The sequence below is a fragment of the Pipistrellus hanaki genome (assembly GCF_964339955.1).
Source record: "Pipistrellus hanaki genome assembly, chromosome: 5".
In the NCBI taxonomy this organism is placed as follows: Eukaryota; Metazoa; Chordata; class Mammalia; order Chiroptera; family Vespertilionidae; genus Pipistrellus; species Pipistrellus hanaki.
In genome coordinates this window covers 5,446,018-5,458,471 of record NC_140507.1, presented here as the reverse complement: position 1 = coordinate 5,458,471, position 12,454 = coordinate 5,446,018, and the positions used below count along the sequence as shown (strand labels likewise).

Sequence of the window (12,454 nt, the reverse complement as noted above, 5' to 3'; positions counted from 1 at the left end):
ACCTATCGAGCTGGTTAAGTACATAACATCCTAGACCTCGCTCTGAAAGTCTGCCTTGGCAGGCCTGAGGAACAAACCAGGAATCTGCATTTTACAAAATCACTCCAAGTGGTTCCAATGAAAGTGGTCCAGAGACCACACTAGGAGACTCAACCATGGGAAATGTACCAAGGATAGCCTCAGGCCGGCCAGGAAAATGGCCCTGCCTGTTTACCTCCACTGACCCCCACTTTCGCCAGTATCACAGAGCATGCGGAGGCATGTTTAGCATGCACATGTGGTCACTGTGACACCATCCTGCTGGCCCAGCCCTGGAAAGCCATGATTCATGCACCTCCTCAGTATAAGAAACCTCCCCTTGGGCCCTGTTCCTCGGCTGGGTTCCTGGCAGGACAAAGTGAAGCACTAACCCCCGCCCCCTGCCAAGCACCACCACCCTGCAGAGGTTTCTTGGATCTGAAGCCTCCTGATCCCTGCTCCGAGCCAGATTTGGCAGATTTGGCTTCTTGCTCGGAGGCGGGAAGTCCTGCTGGGCCAGGACTTAGAGAGGCTCACAAGGACTCAAAGCAGCTTTCTCCCACAGACAGCCTGCACCTCTCCGATCCCGGCCTGCGCGGGGGCGGCATGAGGAAAGCTCATTACCGGCTCGCTCCCTGTGCCCTGAATCAGCTCTTAAATGCCCTGGGATGAACAGCCCTAAACGGGAAAGAAAAAAATAAAATGAAGTCATGAGCTTCTTTCAAGCTCATAGCTATGCCTGGTGCTTCCTTCCTGTCAGGCAGGGTTCAGCCCTCGGCCCTTAATTTTATTCTCTGGGTCTTTAAGGAGAGGTGGCTCTTGGTCCCCTGGCCCAGTGGTCGGCAAACTACGGCTCGAGAGCCACCTGCACAAGCTGCGGTTTGCTGCTCTGTTGACTAATGAGTTTGTTGACCACTGGGATAGGAGCTTAATCAAGGCATAACAACAGCCTGTAATTATTGGAATCGAGAGTCTAGGACTCTAGGTCAGTGGTTGGCAAACTCATTAGTCAATAGAGCGGCAAACTGCGGCTCGCGAGCCAAATGTGGCTTGCAAGCCGCAGTTTGCCGACCACTGCCCTGGCCTTTCATTGCTTGGATGTGCTCCCCTCCTCCAGCGCCTCCACCATCACACACGGGTCCAGGCCCCACTCTAAACATGACTCCAGGGATCTTTCTCAGAAACACTGCTGGAAGGCTGTTTCCTCCGTTGATACTGACAGAAACACCCGCTCTAGAAGGCGGGGTGGAAATAACTAATATTCACTGAGCACTTCCTGTGCGTGCTCGGCATGCAGCCAACTTCCCGCTTTGTAACAATCTCATGAGGCAAGTACTGTTATTACTCTTATTTCCGGAGGAGGCAATTGGGGTTCTGAGAAGTCCCCGATGCAGGGCCACATAGAGTTGAGGCCCAGACCCCAGCCCTTTGATTTTAGGACTCAAACCCTCAGCCACCTCACAGCTCCACCTCACACTGCACTGGCCAGGCCTCACCTACGTGGCTGCGCTCAGGCTCATGGGCATGTCCTGGGCATGGATGCTCAGAACCATCAGGAATAGTGGCAGGACTTGAGGAGGCTAGAGACAAGGCAGTCTCGTGGCAGGGACTGAGCAGGGGTAAGGAGGCACAGAACATGAAAACGAATGTCAAATGCTGGAAGATCTATCAAGAGGCCAAGGGTTAGATGGACCAGGAGTCCCAGGTCCCATGAGGTAAAGGGATGCCAGCCCATAGGGAAAGCTTTCAAATACTCAGATGTGTCTACACAGGGCCGGCTGCCTTGGGAAGTAGGAAGCTGTCTGTCCCTAGAAAACTGCAAGCAACTTCTCACTAGGCAGTTTAGAGAGGTCTCAAGAATCAGGTACAGACGGCCCCAATAACCTGTGTGGCCCTTTTGATCCTGAGTTTATGGGGTTCTGTCGTGATTCACCGGAGCCCCATCTGCAGCAGCACTTTCCGTTGACATTCAGATGCCTCGCACTGACGCCGTCCTAACAAAGTCACTGTTATTCCTCCCAGATGATGTCTTCTTGGCTAGGGAGGTGGGCTCTGTGAGATCCTTTCCATTCCCCATCGGGTGATCTGTCATGAATCACAAGTTATTGGAACCAGATGGGACCATGGAGCCAAAAGGATTCAGATGAGGAAACTGAGGCCAGGAGGCAGGGACTGACTTGCCCAGGGTCAAAGAGCTGGTGAGCAGCTGGGTCAGGTTAGACTCAGGCTCCCAAGTCTAGAGCTCGCTGCCAGTTCCTCTTCCCACACCACACGGCCTCATGGGGTGTCTGAGCGTGAAGGACCGGGCAGTCTCCTCATCCAGCTATGGCAGACAGCACTCATCCATGCCAAACTCCTAAAAATGTATAGTTGGCATTCAGAATTATATTAGTTTCAGGCATACAACATAGTACTCAAACATTCATAGACCTTACAGAGTGATCACTACAATAAATCCAGTCCCCACCTGGCACCATCCATAGTTATTACAATACTAGAAGCCCAGTTCACGCAAGGGGGGAAGGGTCCCTCAGCCCAGCTTGCGCCCCCTTGCAATCTGGAACCTCTCAGGGGATATCTAACTGCTGGTTTAGGCCTGATCCCTGCAGTCAGACATCCCTCTTGCAATCTGGGACCCCTCAGGGGATGTCCTACTGCCTGTTTAGGCCTGATCCCTGTTTGCCTACCTGCTTGCCTCTAACTGCTCACCTGCCTGCTTGCTCCTAACCAGTCACTTGCCTGCCTGCTCAGTGTATGTCATAGCGACTAGTCATCCCAGTCATTCTGGTCATTCGACTGTAACAGTAACTTAGGCTTTTATAATATATAGATGCCCTATGCTATACTTTACATGCCTATGGCTAAGTTTCTAACTGACAGTTTATACTACCTAGCCTTCCCCTTTTGCGCCTGTGCCAACTTCCAGTTCATTGGTCAAGGTGTCCTGAAGAGCTGTTTCCAAAGGATTCTGGGGCCACACCTGGGTTCAGTGGAAATGAGGTCTGTGAATCCCTTCTGACGGTGGCCTCGGGCACAGGTGGGGAAGCAACGCCCTGGGTGCCCCACAATCGGCATCTTTGAGCTGGCCCATCCCATGACCTTCTGGATGTGCCAGCTGAGCTCTCTAGAAGTGACACAAATGTTGCAGAAGATATTATGAGACAGGATGAGGCTGCTGAACCCGTGCGGGAAAGGGCTGCAGGAAAACCCTCGAAGGTTCCCCTGGGGGATCCCTCAGCTGGAATCCCCAGTCACCCTGGGGGGTAAGGAGAATTGTCCTTGTTGAGGCATTGAGGAGGGAGATGCGCAGAATGGATGTGTGCTCCGGCTGAGGTCGTGCAGTGGCACGGAGATGGGGCTGGAGCCGCCATCTGTCTGACTCCACCACCTGAAGACGCAATATGGGCTGGGCCGAGCAGAGGCTGCTTGAGTAGAGGCTGCCCGAGGAACTGCTTGGAGAATTCTGAGGCTGCATCTGCGCTTGGTGGATACAAAAGTGCGGTGGTCTGCTCGTACTGTCTGTCACGGGCACCAGACCAGGGATCAGCCATCCATGGGCACCAGTGCCAGGCCATGCGCCCTAGACTGTGCGCTGCTGGGGAATTCTGGTTTCCTCTTGTTGGCTAGATCAATGGCTGCGTGCAGAACGATTTCATTAGGTTTGGAGAGGGGTTGGAGGCAGGAAGTGCGAGAGGCCGCCTGTGGCCCTCAGGGAGGCCAGGCTGAGTGGTGAGCTATTAGAGGAGCAGGCGGGATTAGGACATGAAGTTGGAAAAACTGGGAATGTCAGCCTTGGAAATCACTGAGCCTTGAAAGGTTTGGGCTCCAGGGAATGATGCAAGAAAAGCTGCATTTAACACAGGATCTGGCAGCGAGGACTTGGGGAGACTGGAGGACCGGCTTGGAGAGCTTTGCAGTCCGTGGGAGGTGAGGGGCGGTGCCCCGCCCACGGGGAAGGAAGGTCACCCTGACAAGGACGGGGAGATGCGGAGAGACAACGCACAGGCCGAGGGCTCTTCTCCCTCGTGACTCATGCTCCTGCCTTTCTCGCTGAATTTCGGTTTTATTTTCAGCCCCAATCAGTGGTAATAGAGAAATCCAGGTGCTTTCTGCCCCGCGCTCCACATTCCCCTCGCAGTTTCCCGGAGCCTCACCGCCCCCGTTCTCCCAAGAGAGGAAGCTGCCAGCTCAGAGCAGAGCCGCCCGGGGCCTCATAGCCGCGATCAGGGGGTCCCATTTACTGAGCGCCCCCCATGTCCAGCACAGGTTAACCCTTCACAGGCATTGGCCCTCGTAGCCCCCAAAAGCCCTATGAGGTAGGAGCTGCTACCTGTAGTACCTATATTTTACAAGTAGGAAAACTGAGATTCAGAAAGGCAAAATAACTTACCTAAGGCCACCCAGCTAATAAGCAGGAAATTCAGAAACAAAACCATTTTTAAAAAAGTGAAATCTGGGTTTCAAGTTTGCTCCCTTAACTCTGCCTCTGGCTTGCCTGAGCCATATAAACTCAAGGTCAAAGTGTCGTTAGAAAACATCTCAAAGACTCCCTCGCTCGTTAAGGGGGATTCGAAACCCAGAGAGGAACAGGTTCTGTCTCTGATCGCCGTGAGTTAGAGGAGGAGCGGGAGCCGGGCCGGACAGGGTGAATCCACGGCATATGGCTCTTTGACACCTTCCCACACCACCGCCATCCTGCCACCTCCCAGCTGCTCCAGGCCTTAACAAGAGCATTTCACAGCAGCTCTGTAGCTTCTGTGTCCCGGTGACTCCCACCCCCTCGCTCAGAGGTGCTCAGCTCCGCCTGCCAGTCTCCCAGGCATGCCGTTTCTGCCATCGCCATGTGCACAGTACCTGTGAGCATGTCAGCCACCTCTCATCCCCAGAGCAGAGCTGGCTCTGTTATCCCCGGAGTCAGCACACCCAGCACAGCTGGCACTTGGCACATAACGCACTAGAGCCGAGCAGTCCTCCCGGGGTAGACAGGGCCATTCGCTGACTGGCTGGTGCCCGCTGTTCACGTGAAACCCAGTCACAGGACCGCCTTCCCTCCCCTCGGGAGCAGGGGTGCCTCCCGCCTCTCAGCAGCCATGCTTGAGAGTCCTTCCTCCCTGGGCCCAGGCCTTCCGAGCCCTGCATGGGAGGAGCCGGTGCTCCTGTGTGTCTTCCATAGCACTCTCAAGTACCAGTACGGGGTCTTGACCCTGCGTTAGGGAGGCTGGAGGGCTCAGTGGTAGATCAAGCAGTCTTTGATGTCAAATGAATCTGCCTTCAAGCCCCAACTTTCCTCATCACTGCTGGGCAAGCTGGCTCACCTTTCTGAGTCTCCCCATCTGTAAAATGGGGATAATTAAGACCTATCCCATGAGTGGTCTTGTGAATTACATGTGAATTACATGTCTGATCATGTCATGGACTATCCCTGAGACATAGTGGGGGGATCAATACATGATGGCAATAACAATAATAATATAAAATGTACATCTTTGTAGCCTTCATAGTACCTTGTGTGTATTAAGTGCTAAAGTAAGATGTGGTGGTTAAGATGATGGTGGTGGGGAGGAGGGGACTAGGTGAGGATATAAAAGCCCTATGGGCCTCACTCATCACAGGGCAGCGATCTGTCACAATAGAAATTAAATGAACTTTAGAGCCAGATAGTTGTGCTTCAGTTAATGACCCATCCATCCGACTGGCAAGTCCCTTCGTCTCTCTGAGTCTGGGCCTCTGTCCCTCGTCCTCAGTAGGGCTGTGGGCAGGAGTAACAGAAGCCACGTTCGTCAGGGCTTAGCCCAGCATCTGGCCTCTCACGCATTCGATAGATAGTGGACAGCACTGTTACTCCTGTCAGTACATTCTGGTCTCCCCAGCCCCCCATCAGGGTGGTGCACTGCTTGTATGGGCTCCTTATGCGGGGGGATGTCCACTCATGTATCCAGTAGCCACCCACTGAGCAGCCCTGCTGTGCCCAGCACCGTCCTCAGCACGGGCCACGCAGCGGGGGACGGTGCAGCGGAGAAGACATTCTGGCGACAAGCGTGTGGTTAGAAGGGGAGGTGCGTGCTCTGAAGAGAGCCAGCAGGCCGCAGGGTACAGGGATGGGTGGGAGCCTCCGTTTCCTGGTGCTGCTGTAACAAACTGTCACATGTGCTTGTATGTCCATTGTCTCGGGGCCAGTCCAGGAGACCCTGGGCGCCTGGCCCCTCAGAGGAGCGGAGCAGGGCTCAGGGAGGTAAGGCCAATGGCTCACTTACATCATGTGACTTAGTGTTTCCCAAAGACGCTGTGGCGTGGTTGGGTTTGCCATGCACGTCTGCTGCCTCTTAGAAGTCAGGGAGCACACCAGGATGCTGGGGGCCAGACCGTGGCCGGGAGGGACCCCTGAGAGCAGAAGAAGGCTCTTCGGAATCCATGTGGCCTCTGCCTGCCAGCCCCATGCTCCCCGGGACCCCACTGTTCCCAGCGCGAGGCAAACGGGACCCCGGCACCTGATGGAGTTCTCAGGAAGAGGGGAGCACTCTCATTTACTCAGGACCGGTGTGCGGGGCCGGATAGCACCACCTCCCGTCTCGGTGACAACAAACTCATTCTTCACTGTAATTAAAATGCCACTTTGACAAATAATTCCATCAGCCCCCGTCCACCTATGAATAGCTTCCCGCTCTAATTGTTCACATGCCGCTGAATTAGAAGTATTCAGGGAGAATTTAAGGGGTATTTAGGCAACAAAGACAAATCGAGGGAGTGTTCCACCCTCCCACGGTCTCTCGCTAAGTGAGCCATCATCCCAGGCCGGGGTCCCTATTCTCCGTGTCTCAGTCACTCCTTCCGGCAGAGGGAGATAGCGGGGTCGCCGAGGCCGGTGTGTGGGGCCTGCGTCAGGGCCTTCCCGCTCCGGGCCCCAGACATTCCTGCGCCAAAGGCAGGGGGAATATATATATAGTTATATATTTTATATATATATACTACAATATATATTATATATATATACTATGTTATATATTATATATACTATACTATATAACAATATATAGTATATATTTTATATATACTATATATTGTTATATATTATATATATTATATATATTATATATAGTATATATATATATATATATATATATATATATATATATATATATATATATATACTATATTAAAGGCCCAGTGCATGAATTCATGCATGAGCCTGGCCAGGGGGAGGGGACATGGGCAGTTAGCCAGCCTGCCTGCTGGTCGAACTCCTGGTTGAGGGGACAATTTGCATATTAGCCTTTTATTCTATAGGATATACACTGAGTGGCCAGATTATTATGCATTCAGAGATCATCATCATCTGGCCACTCAATGTATTTGATGCACAGAGCCAGCCACAGGGTGCTGGACAGCCCTGGCCTCCCATAGGAAGAGATGGCACTTGGCTGCTCCCCGCAGAGAGAGGGCCTAGCTACTGGTGAAGAGCACAGTCCTTGGTAGTCAGGAAGCCAGGGCTCCAAGACAAGGCCTCTACTGTGGGCTGTTCGTGTTGTAGACTCTGTCTACTGCACACAGCGTTTCTCTCTCTCTCTCTCTCTCTCTCTCTCTCTCTCTCTCTCTCTCTCTCTCTCTCTGTCTCTCTCATAACAGTCGTCCCCCCGGGGAGTCAGGTAGGCAGTGCCTGGCACAGCGTCCACATTTGGTAGTCAGCAGCCACTGCTCATGTTGGGTTTCTCATGAGAACTCTAGCAGGTACCACTTGGCCACGTGGTGTTAAGTGCCCTGCACACAGCTGGGTGGGAGGGAAGGGAGCATCGTGTCAACCCACCTGGGCCATCTCCTTTATAGCTTCCCGCCAAGCGGCTCCCCAGCCACGCTTTCTCCAGGAGTCCCAAGGCCTTTGTTGGCTGTGGTGTGCAGGGGATAGAGGGGAGGGGGCTGGAAGTAGTGAAGGGGAGGTGCAGAGGGAGGGGAGCAGTCAAAGGGGAGGCGGTGGTGCCACCCAGTTGTGTGTCTGCTCTGAAATAGGGCCCTCAGCTTTCAGTCAGAGGGCTGTGTCAGAGAGAGCTGGCCCCACCCATCAGTAGGGGCCCATGAACATGACTCACACGCAGGGGAGACAGGCTGAAGAAGCAGAGGACCTGGCTATGCCCACCCGCCCCAGGCGTCACCCAGACCATCGGCTCTTCCGGAGGGAAAGTCTCCGGTCTCCCGAGCAAGGGGCATGTGTTTGCGGGAGCACTTCCCCGGCAAAGGCTCTGACAGCAAAGCCCAGGATGCCCAGGGAAGGGGCTCCTGCCGGTGGGCCTGCAGGCCCCTCAAGGCTGAGTCCCTTCCCACCTCCGGGACTGACTCCCTGGGGTGCAGTGTGCCAGGAGCTAGAGGGCTCAGTTCTCAGAATGCGGGGGAAGGGGAGAGGAGAAGGGATTAACGCCTACTGAGCACCTGTGTTAGCTGGTCCGATTGTCATGCGAATGAGCTCCCTGAGTAACATGTATCCCATTTTACTCAGGGAGCTCCGTTACTTCTGCTAAGGTCATGCTGCCAGCAAGTGGCGGGAGGAGAACCAGGGCTCTGACGCCAAGAACCAGGCTCACCCCTTCCCCTTGTGCAGTTTGCAGCGCGGGTACAGACCAGGGCTGCAGGGCTCTCTCCTGGCCTCAGGAAGACGTGTGTAAGGGGCGGTATGCAGGGATGAGCGTGTGCAGGGATGAGCGTCAGGACAGTGAGCCTCATGCAAGCGTGCAAGCACGTTCCCAACCTGCCTGGAGAGCTGGGCCCGCAGCCATGCAACACAAGCCACTCAGTGTTCCTTCTCGGCACTGAGACCCAGGGACCCGAAACATTGTTCCAGCAGCTCCAGGCCTGGAGAACATGGCTCTGAAAGCAAAGAGAGGAAATGACATGCAAAGGATTTGTTCATTCTCTTGTACTCGAGGAAGTGCCGGTAATCCAGGCAACTTGTTCTGGAAGATTAGAGTCTCCCAGCGCCCTACACACAAGCCGCTCATCCGTCCATTGGGAAACCAGCCCATTGCTCTGCCCACAGTCACACCCTCCGTGCTGGCTGCGAGGCCACGGGTCTGGGGACCAGGGCTCCAGCCTGAGCCACGGCCCCGGAGAAAAGAAGTGGAGCGCAGAGAAAACGCCATCTGGGCGGCATGGAGACAGCGCTGAGCATGTAGCCAGAGGTGCCGGCTCAGCGAGGCCCTGGCTGCGTGGGCCCCGGTCTGTGCCTTCCTCCCTCTGCTCCTCAGCCGTCTGCAGACAGACACCACTGGGCAACGGTCTCAAAGCCCTCATCCTGTCTGGACACCCCTCCAGTTGGGAGCCTGCTCAGTAGGATTTGGGAGGCCCAGAGCTGGAGCTGTGCTCAGGGACAAAGGGTAAAAGGAAATGCAAATGTTAAAGCAAAGGAGATTACCCCAAGGGTCCCCAAGCAGTGGGCCTGGAAGCCGATGTTAGGGTCAAGGGTCAGAGCTTCTAGAAAGCAGCTGTGGGAAGCAGGGGAGAGTGAGTGTTATTAGCCGACACTGACTGAGCCCGTGCGTCCCAGGCAGTGCTCAGGGTCAGCACATAGTCACTCCTGTCAGCCCCGCAATCAGGCTAGAGGCGAGTTTTGTGGGGAAACTGGGACATCCAGAGTTTAAGCTCATGTGGCAGCTGCTAAAGGCTTGCACCAGCCCTGGCTGATGGGGCACAGTGGTTAAGCATATCATCCCGTGCACCCAGAGGTTGCCAGTTCAATTCTTGGTCAGGGCACAAGCTAAGTTGCAGGCTCCATCCTCAGTAGAGGGCGTGCAGGAGGCAGCCAATCGATGTTGCTCTCTTACCTTCTCCCTTCTCTCTCTAAAGTCAATAAAAACATACACTGAGTGGCCAGATGATGATGATCTCTGAATGCATAATAATCTGGCCACTCAGTATATATCCTATATAATAAAAGGCTAATATGCAAATTGTGCCCTCGACCAGGAGTTCGACCAGCAGGCAGGCTGGCCAACCGCCCATGTCCCCTCCCCCTGACCAGGCTGGCCCGACCCCATCCATGCATGAATTCATGGGCCTATACACACACACACACACACACACACACACTGAGTTCAGTTATTATGTGTTCAGATATCATAATAATCTGGCCATTCAGTGTATATTTTGTTAAAAGTTCACAGCAGGCTGACCTGGCTCCTGCATCTAAGTCCCTGGCTCCTCACCTAAGCCCCTCACCACTGGCCTATCCTGCCTCTCATGGCCTTGGTCCGGGGCCATCATCACAGAACAAGTGCTGGGCCCCAGGGTGTCCCCGGGCTCTGTCCCATGTAAGGGACAGGCTCAGGCCCCGCGAGAAGCTGTGGCAGTCCTCCGCCTCAGGCCAGGCAGAAGTGACAAACGGGAGGCCTGCCTCTCTCCTCCCCCTCCCGGTGAGGGACGAGCTGTCAGGCCCGCAGTGGAGCTGAGTCAGTCCTCTGGCAACCATCTCATTGAAACCTCCTCCCTGAGCCACGCTCCCCATTACACGGGGGGGGGGGGGGGGGGGGCTGCCGGTGTCCCCTTTATCTTTGTTTGCAAAGCGGCTTTCTCCCCCCCACCCCCCGCCTGGGACCCCCACCTACTCCTGCGGAACGGACCATCGTGGATTTTCGGAATGAGATAAATCTGGAAGATGGATGTATTCATGAGCCCGTAAAAGGGTCATGAATCACCAGCGCCAATTATTGCCGTCAGCCCTGACAGGACGAATCCCCTGCAGCAGGTTCTCCCTGTCAGGCAGACGCGGGAGGCAGTGCCTGCGGAGTTCGCGCCACAGATAACATCATTAGTCCCCGCCGGGCGGGCAGGGTCCGCTTCCCCAGGCCCAGGCCACTTCATCGGCAGCTCACTTCTGATGCTGGAGAGAAAAGGGAAGTGAAACTGTTAAGATATATATTTAAATAAATATGCATGTAAACCAGAAATAATCAATACATTTCATTAAAGCAAAAATAAATAAATATACCTGTAAAGGTACATTAAATACCTTTAGTTGAGATAAAAATGCATATTAAGCATAAATATATAAGTAGTATATATATTTAAATAAAAATATAGGTAGTATACATGAAAAGAAGAAGAGAGAGGGAGAGACAAAATGGGGATGCTTTCACCCTAAATGGAAAGGAGACAAGATAAATGGACCAAATCTGATTGCAAAAGCCGGTTTGAAAACCCTGTCCGGGGTTGTCCGGAGAGGCCTGGGGCCCACAGGAAGCGTGCCATTGCCAAAGCCTGGTGCCGCTGATCTCTGCGGGCCCCTCGCGTGCCTCCCGGGGACTCGCTTAGGACGGCTGTGGATCAGGACAAATCGCAGCCAGCCACAGCCTCTCTCTCTCTCTCCAGCCCTCAATCACTCATAATCAGACCGTGTATTTTAGCAACAGAATCTTCCCTGGCTGAGCAGCTCATTCATCTGCCTTCTGCGAGCATGACGCCCTGTGAATGGGAGATGAGAGGAAGCCACCTGCTTCTCTGGCAGCCGGGAAGCTGGGAGGAGGGTGGAGCAGCCAGCCCGCCCCGCTGCTGCTAGATGGCCAGCGGGAGCCCAGACGCGCAGGAACCTGCTGGGAAGGAGGGGACCGGCCGGACGGGTGCCAGACGGAGTTATCCGGCTCCGTATTTGGTACATGCCTGCCCTGCGTTGGACATCTGGCCCTGGTCTCCAGGTTTAAATTCCGTTGCTACCCTTTTCCAGCCACGTGACCCCAGACCAGGGACCTAGCACTGCGCATATAAAAGCAAACCCATGGAACAATGAGAGGAAGAAGCAGAGACCCGGGATGCAGGTGGGACAGGAATCGCAGGGCTGGGGGCTCTGTAAGGATGGAGGGAGAGGGCAGAGCTGATGGGACAAGCAGGGGCCTGTGTTTTTGGACCTGTTGGTTTTTACCTACACCTTTCCCAAGAGGTGACCCAGGGTCACCTGTGGCTTTTGCCCAAGGGGATGTGGGCAAGGAATGGAGCACAGACTCAGGACTAGAGCGCCCTGGTGTAAGCCCCCGTCCCACCATGGACCTGCTGTGTGACCCTGCGGAGGTCATACCCCTTCTCAGAACCTCAGCCTCCACAGTCTTTAAAACAAACACACTTTCACCCTAACTGGTTTGGCTCAGTGGATAGAGCGTCAGCCTGCGGACGGAAAGGTCCTGGGTTCAATTCCGGTCAAGGGCGTGTACCCTAGTTTCGGGCACCTCCCCAGTAGGGGGTGTGCAGGAAGCAGCTGATCCATGTTTCTCTCTCATCGATGTTTCTAGCTCTCTATCCCTCTCCCTTTCTCTCTGTAAAAAAAAAAAAAAAAAAAAAAAAAAAAAAAAAAAAAAAAATCAACAAAATATATTTTAAAATAATAATAATATAAAAATAAAATAAATTTTAAAAATGCACTGTCAACACCACAGGTCTTGGCAAAGAGCACACCTGCCAAGTCCGA

The 12,454-nt window shown here is 53.9% G+C and overlaps 1 protein-coding gene across 5 annotated transcripts in view; it reads left to right on the top strand.

The window, feature by feature from the left end:
* The window catches only part of KCNIP1 (potassium voltage-gated channel interacting protein 1), a 235,381-nt gene that overhangs the window by 144,515 nt on the left and 78,412 nt on the right, over positions 1–12,454 (top strand). The gene's annotated exons all lie outside the window — the stretch shown is intronic.